Below are 12,237 nucleotides of genomic sequence, written 5' to 3'. Positions count from 1 at the left end.
GGGGTGTTCCCCATAAAGCTGAGCTACTGACACAAGTGAAGTGCTTATAAGGGACTCTCTGTAACCTGTTGCTCCACTACTCCTTTCCACAAAGTTAGGTTGTAAAAAAATAGGCAGTAAATGAAAAGTGCAAAGCAAGAATTGCCTTTGAAGTTTCTCTGTACATGTTACACTCTGTGCCGTCTCTGTGTTATGGGTGTATAAGGTCTGTTTGCACATTGGCAGTGCACTTACTTCAGCTCAGTAGTCAACACAGTCGTCTGTGATCTGGGAGACTTGAGTTCGAGACCCAGTGTGGGGACCTCCTTAGTAAGATAGTTTATTCATAGACACTTATTTTAACACTTTAAAATCCTCAAATTAAAAGCATAATAAAAACAAAAACTGGATTTTTACGCCTATTCCCGCTTTTGTTCGAATACAAATAATTTTGCTGTGTTGGGCCTCAAACCATGAGGTCACACAAAGAAGGCCTACATGTAACCTGTGAGGCCTGACCACGAGGTGCTTTATTCCTTTGTTTTCCCCGAGATAAAGGAATAGCGCCAAAAATGCTGCTTAGACAATGGGAGTCCATTGCAAACTCCATTTCCAAGGATGCTTTGCGATTTTCACACCTCAGCAGGGAGCAGTCAACATACAGTCTCATTGGCGGAGACGCTCCTGCACAGCGGAGCGTCCTGATGATGCAGCCGTGACATCACCGCCCCTTTAAAAACTGAACGGGCCCTGAAGCACACGCCTTTCCCATGTCACTGAGCTAGGGGTAACTCCTGTTCCTCTGTGAGTCAGCTGACTAAAGGGGGTACCCCACGCACGTGTTTTCCCCTCATCGAAGACTCCCCTCGCCGGACGAGACGAGACTTCGCCTGTGTTCACCCGAACACATTCCCGGATCCGAGAGAGACCGCTGCTGCAACCAGTGTCCTCAATTTCCTCGAGACGGAAGAAACGCTTCTTCACTGAGTCGACTCTGCTGTTCTCTCCGCCACGCTGCCGAGAGCCAGCTGCCGTGTTTTTCGCCGACCATGCGAGAACGGCCACCGTCTGCATCCGAGCCCAGGACAAAGCCGGACATAACGACGGATTACACACAAACCCAGCTTGCTTTCTGAAGCGACCCAAGTAAGAGGCATACGTTTGGGCAGAGGCAGTGTTAATTGTGTGTTTCTATCAGCATCAGTTGCTGTTGTATAGCATTTAGCTTTTAGCTTTATTGCTATTGTTTTGTTGTGCTGTTGACAGACTGCCGAATCCATTTTTCTCTGTTTACTCTTAGGAGTATTTTAAGTTTGCTGCCTGTTTAGTTGTGTTCACCACGCTAGACTGTTTTGTGTTTGTCCCGCTCGGGACTACCGCTGTGTTTGTGCCATCGTGAGTCAGAAAGTAAGTTGCTTTGTCGATTAGAAACCAGACAACGTGCGTTACAGACTGCCATCCGTACGCGCACTGTCTGTGGACAAAGCCGCTTCTCTTCCTCTCACGATCGCTTTCTTCCCTTCTTCCCTCTCTCTTCCGACTAACACATACACGCGCGCGCACACACACATACACGCACCGACATCTTTTGCACATCTGATGGTCAGATAACGTCGGACAAAGGTTCGCTTTGTCTTTCCTTATCCGCCATCAGACACGTGTGTTTTTCACAGAAGTGGGTGAGTGCGAGACGCCGTCCACCAGGCGGCGCCGTCTTGCTTCTGTCTAACCAAAACACCGCCACATTTCTGCCATCCGGTTCTCGCGCGACGTGACTTCCTCCCATAGTCACGTCCGCGTCGCAGACCGACGACGTCATCACGTCAGGCCCCGTCGCCATCTTGTCACATGCACGCTCACGCACACACACACACACACACACGCACGCACATGCATTCCCCTGCATGTGTCCAACCCTGTACATAGCTGTTGTGTTTGTTTTGTAGGATTACATTTTAGGATAGTTGTTTATTGAATGAAGCATTTGTTAACTTTGTTAATTTTGCTAAGTTTAATAAACACTGTTATATCTTTAAAGAGAAGTTCTTCTGTCATTATTGTGTGTAATGTTGTGAAAAGTGGCTGATTGAAGGAGTCAGAGCTCGAATTCACCCTTCTTTGTTCATCCTTGAATGTTGATATCTCTCAGATATTAACATTCTAGGTGAACTCCCATTTATGAGACTACCTTGTTTGGTTATTGGTCCTGGTTTCCGGGTGGTGCCCTGTATTTCTTAATTCATATTAATAATTCTATTAATTGTCATAATCAGTTAATTATCCTTGATAATTGATGATTATTGCCAATAATCAACTGTGTTCCTCACAGATCCAACAGTTGGTGCCCGAATTATTGATTAAGGATAACAATATCTTATTTTCATAATTCATAATTATCTATGATAATTATGAATTATTGCTAATAACCAAACGCACTACTGCCCATCCCAACAGCTGCCTTTGCAAATATATATACAAATACAAATATTGGGCTCTCTGCACATCCTTATTATCAAACCTGCTCAGTCAACTTTCGGTTTACCCATCCAGGCATGAGTGCATTCATGTGAAAGAGGCGGGGTTGTTAATTATGAGCAACATCATCAGAAACATGAATAGTACTTCATATGATATGAGATGAAACAGTGATACCAAGTACCTACAGACGACTTCTCCTTTAGGTATTAGCTATATTCAACTAAATGAAATGTAAACAGCCTGTAATCATGCAACAGAATAAGACAAATGTAGAAACACTAGAAATAATTTCCACATATCAAAAGTTGGCTGAGGCTTAAAATACACGTAAGAATTATTATATATGACTTAATTATAGAGTGAGTGTTTTTGCTATTTAGTTGGATGATGAATTATGAATATTTTACATAAAAAAGTTAAAAGACTGTTTCTGTTACTGAAGCAAAGAGTAGAAAAGTAGTTAATGACTGATGAGGTCTATCTGACCCAAACGTTACATTTATAATCATGGGAGCTAATTAACAGTGTGTGGATTATTTTTCTAATAAAAGACAATCTTTCATTTTTTTCCCACTTACCATCACACAGTTGTCTCATGTTATTCTGAGCTGCAGTGATAGAATCAGAGCGTAAAATCATTCGCACTGTCAGCTGTCACTCCGGGGAGAAAATCAAGTTTGCGCAATTATCGATTGTCATAAACAATCTCTCTGTTTGTTAGAAGCTCTGTTTTAAAGCCAGACTGGAAATAGAAAACCTGGAACAAATGTTCCAGGTGTAAAATGTTTCTACTGACCTATAAAAATATATATTGCTCTTTTTTACTTGTCACTTAATTGTAACTCAGGACTTTCATCCATGTTGGGATCCTGTAGGAATGATGACTCCTCCTTATTTTCCAGTGATCTGATTGGTCAGTGGTGGGGGTGTTGACAGGTTGTGATCTGATCCTCTGAAGTTAACCTGCTCCAGAGCAGGTTAGCTGTTCAGCATAAGTTACCATGGAGATGTACCCCGGTAATCAAAGACCACTGTCGTAACCCTGAAAACCCAGAGTTAAACCTCAAGTTACCTCACTAACCCCAAATCATGCTTTGTAGTACAGGCCTCTGGTGTGTCTGCCCTGTTTCCTTGTGATCTGGTCTCCCAGCAATTGTAAGGTGTGTATTTTTAGTTGTGTTTTTTGTGCTGCATGTTCATAGCATATGCTACTGGTGTTATATTTGCCTCTGCTCTCTGGCTTTGCAGCATTAGTCTGCTTGTCTCCTGTTGGCAAACCCAGAGTAATATTGCATCGCTTCGAGCCCTTGTTTAACACAACGTCATTTGTGTGTCAAGGTAGGCTGGGCTAATATCATTTCACTAACTTTAAGCCACTTCTGTTTGGCCTCCAGCTGAATGGAACTCTTTCTTTTTGGTCTCTGGTCTGCTGTCAATAGTGAGTGAACTGCAGCTTTGCAGCTCTCCCCCTCCAGCTGCTGGGAAGCTGTGCCTTCACGCTTTGGTAGGTATATGTGAGTTTTAAATGAGGTGTAGTTCCCACCTAGTAATTTTAGTGTTTTATGCATTTTGCAGGCCAGGCTGTGCATCATGGTGGGTGGCCCTTTCCAAATCCCTGGCCCCCACTCCCTGAGCAACTACTGCTCTGTTTCTACATTTTTGTTTCTTAATATATCTACATTTCTATAACAGCTGTATAAAGTTACAGATGTTTACGTGCAGGAATAGTAACTTTATCCATGAGTGGCGCTTTGATTAGCATGTTTAGCTAATGCTAGTTAGCTAGCTGCTGGTTTGCTCCGTGGTGTAATGTTTTCTAGTAATTATTTGAGATGGTCATCTTTCCACTCTTTGTTACACAGACCTGAACGCTTGCAGTTGCATGACACGCTATTGATGGTGACTGTGTTGCTGATTTTTGTACCAGGTAGGCTTTTGTTAAGTGTGGGTTTTACATATTGTTGATACAAGGTTTTTGTAAAACAGAAATGACATGTTGTACTATATATATATTTTCACTTGTTTTATATGGATAAAATGTTTATTTAAGTTGTTTTAGAATTTTTTATTGTGATATTAGAAGAAAATAGCTCTTACTGCTTAGGTGCTCAATAGAAAATCATGCATAATGTTGCCACTATATGATCACATGTTTGTTTTACACTAGAATGTATAGGAATAAAAGACTGATTGCATTGTAATGTGAAGATGTATTTTATATTATTGTTTTGTAAAAATCAGATATGATAAGATACTTTCAAGCTGGAGACCTGAATGCTTGCAATTGCATGACACGCTATTGACGGTGACTTTGTGTTGCTGATTTTTGTACCAGTACCAGAATAAAGAGAGCCAGAGTGAGAGCAAGTCCTGTGTGGCCATGCCATTCTTCCTGCACCATAGACATCAGGGATACATCCACCATAAGTCCACAGAAAGACACGACCCATCACACTTGCAACTGGTTTGGCACTTTGCTTACGCTCAGTTCAGCCGGGAGTGAACTGAGTGGCCCATATACTTGTGAAACGTCATCAGTTGCAGCCCAAGTACTGTTCCAATTCAAAGTACATCCAGCCAAGTATAAACCAAATGCCTGGATGTGTACTTGCGCCACCTGTTTTATCAAGGATCCATCGGAAGCAGACTTGGACTTGGGACAGTCAAGTACCCCAGAATGCATTTTCCACCAACCAGCAGCGATTGATTTTGAGCCAAGCTAAAGGCTGTTGTAATTTTCACAGTAGTACTGTTAATATGTCACTTTATTAAGTTTTAATATTGAGAAAGTAACCATTTAGATCTCCAATATGTGGTCAGTTGATCCAAATGTCGCCTATTTGGAAATTTGTTCTAATATTTTCAGAGATGTTTCGGAGCTGCTGGCTGCTGGCAAATTTTGTTTTATTTTATTAAGCTACATAACACTTTGGATTTTTATTTTAGCTACATTACAGACTGAATAAGCTAATTTACTGCACTCCCTGTCAATGAGTTGTCAAAGTGTAAGTGGAGCTTTGAGTTGAGATTATTTTGTCACAGTGCAGTCAGATAGGTGTGTTGAAGCTGAGCTGGTGCTGTCAGCAAGTACGCTGCTGTTCCAATGGCATAATGATCGTACTGTGTCCTCCCATCCTCAGAAGTTTCTATTTCCAAGTCGAACTTGCCAAGTCTGAACTAGCAAGTATGCAAGTCTGAACTTGGCGTATTTGGTATTGAGAAAGGCCCACTGAGAATGCTGTAGTTCCTGCTTTAGCTGGATTAGTGTTCAGCAGTTTGGTCCAGTACTTCATCAGGTAATGTCCAGAATAAGGTAACACGTGTAGCTCTTTCTTGTGGATTGACAACAAATGTCACTAGAATGCATGAATGTCTCTCTTGGTTTGAAGTAAAAATAGGCCTGGACTCACTGATGGTTTTCATTAGGAATGTCATAACAACAGACAAGACTCCATTTATTAATTTTTTTTACAAAAAACTATCCTTTAGCACCAAAATCCAAAAACACTTTAGTTCAATGTGCAATAATATAAACAGCAATGCAAGAATGGAATTCACTCCCAGATCATATTGAACAACAAAATAATACATACTATGGTTTTACAAAAATCGCTAAAAGAGCATTGTGTTTCCCGCTCCTGTCTCCGTCATCATCCCCTAATGTCATCCGCCTGTGTTTCATTACCCTCGCTACCCTTGTGTATTCCAGTTCATCTTAGCCTTCTTTGCAAGCGTTCCAGCATTATTATTCCAGTTATTGACCTCTAGTGTTTTTGATCACAGATCTGTCTTTTGCCTCTGCCTTAGCCCAGTCCTTTTTGCTTTGTTGCCTTTTTCTGACTGCCTACCCGTGTACTGAACCTGCAAGTAAAGACTTTGTTTTTTGGAACTGTTTATTTGAGTCATGCATTTGGGTCTAGCCCTGGTGTACCAGACACCCCTTGTCACATTGAAAATAACAACAATTTAACTTAACAATTATTGGTGATGGATTGCTTGTTAACTACCCATTTAAGTTACATTTTTACTGAAATAAGTCCACATTTACCTACAAAATAGGTGCCGAATTAAACAGTGGCTCCTAGTTACTTTTTTTTTTGTTAAAATATCACCCATGTTGCTTGTCTTACTATAAACAAGGCCTATTTTAAATCGTATATTTTTTAATGGAGTTCGGTATGAGCGTTAAATTCAGAGGCCCAGAGACTGTTCAGATGGGGGCATGGTTTCAGCACCTTCAGTGGACATGCCCCTAGCATTTCAGAGCTCAGAATACTGCTTGTTTTTCCACAATTTTGAAACCTAATTTTATATACTTGGCGATTTCAGTCAAATTTAACTGGTGTGAAAAACTCAGAACACATATTTATTATTGCTTTACACAGACTTTAATAGTAACTGGTTATTGTATCTGATGTACAAAAAAACATCAACATGATTGTTATGTGTTTGTCATGACCACACACAGACATCTATTTTCTTTCTTAACATGGATCACAATGGGAAATCTTGGACTTCATTGTGTCATCCTTGAGATTCTGTAGTCATGTGGGATTTTTTTGTCTCCCTTCTCATGTCAAATAAACTAAACACCTTAGTGAAAATAAGAGTTTGTGAAAGCAGAACATGGTGTAATCAACTATTTGATCATTCAACAATGATCTGATTGATTGTTATTCACAAAAGTGATAAAATTAATGTGGCATATACAAATAAAAAGCAACATTATATAATACATTAAGGGTCACACCCTATCTAACAGCATCCGGATCGGATTTATGGGGCAGAACAACACAACCTAGTGCAGGAGGAGCTCACAACCTATACACTGGTCAGTGTGCTCAATCGTGCTGACAGGATGCCCACTTGTAGGAATATAGAGTTGGCTCAAAAGAAAACAGCTAAATAAAAAACAAAAAAAACTAAACCACTAATACAGTAACTACTACAGCAACTAATCTAACCCTCAAAGTCCACCAGCTGTACAGCAGATCTTTGGTCAGATTTCCCCAATACCCTCATACACAAATGATCAAGGAGCTCTACAACACGGAAACAAATAACATTAGATTCCCATAATATGAGATACATAATGAAACCATTCAAATGTAAACGTACATGTACCTCAAAAAGGCAATCCATTAGCACCCACCACTACACCAAAGCAAGACGATTCCCAGACACTGGGCTCTCAATGAAGCAGGAACATCCAGTCCCAGTCACCATGCTGCTGCTATTGCCACACCAGATGACAGTGTGGATCAGCGTATAACTAAACTCAATTTACTAACATTAACAAGAGAGGAAATGATCTCATGTTGCAAGTCGCAGCTTACATGGTACAAATTTAGTGGCATGGACCTCTGGACTGTAGGCAGATGGTGGAATGTTGGCTTGAGAAGCCTTTGGTGGTTTTGGACTGATGGCTGGTGGATCTGCCTGTGTATGTACAAACAAACATGAGACCTGAGACAAATGGAAGAGAGAGGGGTTGGACACACCTATATAGAATGGTACGGTAAATTGGATTAAAGTTTGGAGAATAGGCGTCGTCTTTGTTCCAGAATCTAAGTTAGAATGACTTCATTTGATATGAACTGACCTGAAGATCCATACCTGAGTCCACTCCAATAGATGATGATGACAGTAAGATGCAGTTGAAAGCTTTGAAAGTTAGTAAGTGGATCTCTGAGCCCAGATTAATTAGTTACATAAACCATAAACTGGTCAAGAATAAGCTTCCATGCTCAAATTCTAGCAGTGAGCTTGCACACCTTCAACCAGAGAAACTAATCAGAGCAAGCTCTATTGTCTGTCTATCCTGTAAACCTGCAGGTCTTAATGGCATGGTGTTTTTCTTAGAAAACTGAATGTAGCATAAAACACTGTTTAATGTTAAGACATTATCACACACATCACAGCTGGAGCATTATATGTAATTATCCTTGACATTATTCAGGAAATCATGTTAGACATCCTTGACTCTCAACTAAGTGTCATCTTCGCCCAGCCCTTATTACCCACCAGGCTAATCAAGCTTCAGGACTACTTGCAGATACTAACTCTACTGCATGAACACACTCGTACAGTACATGCACATGTACAACCCACTGTTCAGTGCCCCTTCAGCCCACTCCACTCTCTGATGAGGCAAACAGGGAGGCTAAGCGTAATGACTGCTGTTTACCAGCAATCTGAGAAAGAGACAGACAGTGAGAGGGGCAGAAAAAGAGAGAGATGGCAATAGTGATTAGAAGGATGAGAGGAACAGATTGGGTGGGTGGATTAGCAAAAAGAGGTGGGTGGCAGTTACTACACAGTTCCCTTCATAATCCCCATCCTGGGCAGAGGAAATAAGGGAAATGATTTGCGCTTTTGCTCCTAAGGGAAAAGGATCAAGAGCAGTGGGAGGAAAGAGAAGGAGGAGGAGAGGTGATGAGAGAGAGAAATAAAGAGGTATGAAATGGAGTGAAGAAAAAAGAGGACAAGGTAGGACTAGGTGGATAGAGAGGGTTGAAGAAGTGGGGGTCGAAGGGGAGATGAGATGAGAAAAAGACAGACAACGATTAAGTGAAGAAAAGCCCAGGAGAGAAGAGTAAAAAGCAAGGGGGTTAAAGCAGGAAACAATACGCATAGGGAGAGGAAAGAAAAAGATGGAGAGCATGTAAGAGCAGAAACAGATTGGTTAGATAACAGAAAAGAAGGGAGAAGAAGAGAGAGCAGGAGTTGAGGGGTGAAGAAGTCAGTCGGAAGTCTTGACTGGCAACTGAGTTCCAATATGTCTTTTATCCCAGAGGCAGTGTTAGTCGTGACCTGCACTGACATCACACAGACACACATTCATGACTAATACTAGTTTTGGCTTCCAAAAGTGCCAGCAGTCTTCATACATATATAAATATATGACTGATGGACAGAATATTTGAATGTGCCTCACCTGCACCACTTAACTCTTTGCACCCAAGGTACGTAATTAGCTTAAAAATTTGTACCTCTTAATATCAACATCATAACTCAGCAGAACCTACCTTTTAGAAAGATGCCAGTTTCTTTGTGATCTGTTAAGGAGAAGCATCAGGAAATCCACTGTGAAATCATAGAAAAAATATGCTTGACTTTTCCTCCAGTAAAAGTAACCCAGTTTATCTTTTTAGAACTACTGTTGGGCCTTTGACTAGCAGCAATAATTGATGATCATCAAAGATTATTATTAGCCTAATTGTTAAAATCAATAGAAATTATTAATAAGAATTAATAATAATGGGGCACCACCCTGGGGTCAGGGAAAAAGATAGCCAAATTCAGTCTCAAAATTCACTAAGCTATCAATTTGGTTACTTTGATGAATAATTAATAGGGATGCATGATATTATCGGCACGTCATCGGTATTGGCCGATAAAAGCTCTAAAATTAAATATCTGCATCGGCCATTTCTGCCGATTATGAGAGGCCGATTTGTTGCCATCTCCTCAGCCGCCTTACTGTGCTTCCCTCCAGGATTGTTTCACCCTGACAGTCCCGGTACTTCCTCCGCAGGCTCCACTTCACTCAAGCTGCCCGTCAGACCCGCTGCTCCTTCCCACTTTAACCTGAATAACAAACTGGGGCTCAGTGCTCTGGTTGGATCCACATGCAGAACTGGGGCTAACGTTAGCTGGGAGGCTAGCAGAGGCTAGCTGGCTGTGCTTCCCTCCGGTCATGCTGCAGCTAATGTTCTGCTAGCCTCTCAGCTAACGTTAGCCCTGGCTCTCCATATGGATCCAACCAGTTAACCTCACACTTGGGTGCAAACAACCACAAACTGGGGATATTGAGTTTCTTGAGGATTCCCTTTGTTTTTTAGAGAGTGAAACATGTGGTTGACTGGTGAGACCCAACACTACACTCATGCCTGTGTGTAAACCGGAAGTTTTGAGCAGAATGTAACTCCACGGAGCAGATTCACCATCATGTAAAAACCCCCAAAACATGGCATCAAACAGGGCTACCTAGGTGAGAGGGCTATGTGATATCGGCAAAAAACAGATCCACTGTAGCATCACCTGGTAATTTAGGAAATTAGTGTCTGATGCCAGTTCTAGGTGGGGCTTTTAATGGTAGGGGTCAAAGAGATGGGACTTAGATTTAAGATCTGGCCTTAGAGAATGTTGGTGCCAGATACGGTAACAGTGTTCATCAGGGAGATGATGGCACTAAGAGGTTGGCACTGTCTGCCATGGTGGAGGGGCCCAAAGGGTGGATATCAAAAATGTTCTTGGTAAACCAGCAAGTTGTTGTGGGTGCCTACCAGACAAGCAAAATAGAGAGATACCTTTTAATCATATACAGTATTTGTTGGGAGTCCAGTTTATCACAATTGTAACTGCTGGAATAGTTTATATGGATTTTCCAGAGAAGGTGCATATCGGATAGGTGGATTAAGCCTATCCGATATATTCTATTCTATTTATTTTAGTATGTACTCAACTGCATTTAAAGACCAAAATGTTATCACAGGTCACCAAAATTAACAAAGTTCAAAAAAGTTCACAGGTGCCTCTAGGAAACTTGTACATTCTTTTACAGAAACAACTGATATATCCTTTGCAAACCTCTGTAACACATAAATCATTGCACTGGTCACTTGGTTTAATGGTCCACTCAGACAAACCTTCAACTTCAAATTCAAACCAAATCAAATTTACCAGGTATTTTGTTCAGGTGGTTGTCCATCCCTGGAAAATACATAGCTTGAATTTGACCAGGCTTATGCTGCATTAGCACATTTATCAGTCTCCGATCTGTAAATTGTGTTCACGGAAACATCCAAGGATACAACAACTGTCCAACATTGATTTTCTGAAGGCTCCAGTACATCCAACTCAGGGGTTAACAATACAGAAGTACCAAAAGTCAAACAAGTATGTCCGTATCATCATCCAAAGTCTGTTGTTCAATGTAATTAAATCAAAATCTAATAGTGCTATATTCTCAATGTGCAGTATTTGTAACCCTCACGCGACCAACTCTGCAATCATACAAACCTGTTGAGTGGTATGGTGATGCGAACACTCACAAGTCATAAACATGGGTGTGTGTCCAATCTCTGCAACTGTATCTCCTGGATACATACATATATACTTAAAAATTGTAACAGCAAAAACATTTTGGAGGAATGTTTTTGGGATGATCGAGAATCTAGGGGTGGGATGTAGTAGGCTTGAGGGGTTGGATGAATGAGGGCTGAGAAGGAGAGGATGAGAAGTGGAAGCGGGTGAAGCTCCAGAAAGTGCTTGGATGAAGAAGTTGGTACCACTGATGTAAACCTGGAGGGTGGACATTCTCAATTTGAGAACTGAATGCACGTAGGTGATAAAGCTGGTTAAAGATATAATGTCAATGAAGGATTTGAATTTCTTTTTAGACCACTCATGTCTTCAAAGAAGGGCTGTGATGAAATTGGGGTACAGTTCATAGAGAGCAGAGAAAAGAGAAAGTGGGGACAGTTCAAGTGGCCAATCAGAGGCAAACCACCTACCACTGCAGTAACCACCAAATCTGGTGTGGTACACTGCATTGGTGTGCAGCTGGATGTCTTCTTTGTCATGGAAAAGGAAATTCTGTTCCAGGAGGAAAGGAAATTATGCCATGATCTCAGCACCATTTAACAGACATTGTCCATGACGATGGAATCATGAAGCAGAAGACAGTGGTGGCCAGACACAGCGGGGGAAAAAGGAAGGAACGACCTTGTGGGATGATGCGGACAGCGCAATATAGGTGTCCAAGCAGGGACAGAA

General features: G+C 41.3%; 2 long non-coding RNA genes across 2 annotated transcripts; one reads left to right on the top strand and one right to left on the bottom strand.

Annotated features, from left to right (window-relative positions):
* Positions 1–3,511: 3,511 nt before the first annotated feature.
* Positions 3,512–4,422, top strand: LOC121909278. The gene is made up of 3 exons (XR_006099400.1): positions 3,512–3,617; positions 3,852–3,961; positions 4,320–4,422. It is a non-coding gene; the product is annotated as an uncharacterized LOC121909278 (long non-coding RNA).
* A 2,437-nt stretch (positions 4,423–6,859) lies between these two features.
* Positions 6,860–10,059, bottom strand: LOC121909115. Its single transcript, XR_006099368.1, has 3 exons — positions 9,941–10,059; positions 9,486–9,515; positions 6,860–7,896 (listed from the first exon to the last, which is right to left on the bottom strand). It is a non-coding gene; the product is annotated as an uncharacterized LOC121909115 (long non-coding RNA).
* Positions 10,060–12,237: the final 2,178 nt, after the last annotated feature.

Source organism: Thunnus maccoyii, chromosome 12, assembly GCF_910596095.1.
Source record: "Thunnus maccoyii chromosome 12, fThuMac1.1, whole genome shotgun sequence".
Lineage (NCBI taxonomy): Eukaryota > Metazoa > Chordata > Actinopteri > Scombriformes > Scombridae > Thunnus > Thunnus maccoyii.
The sequence above is the reverse complement of the archived record's forward strand: the minus strand, read 5'-3'. Positions and strand labels throughout refer to the sequence as shown.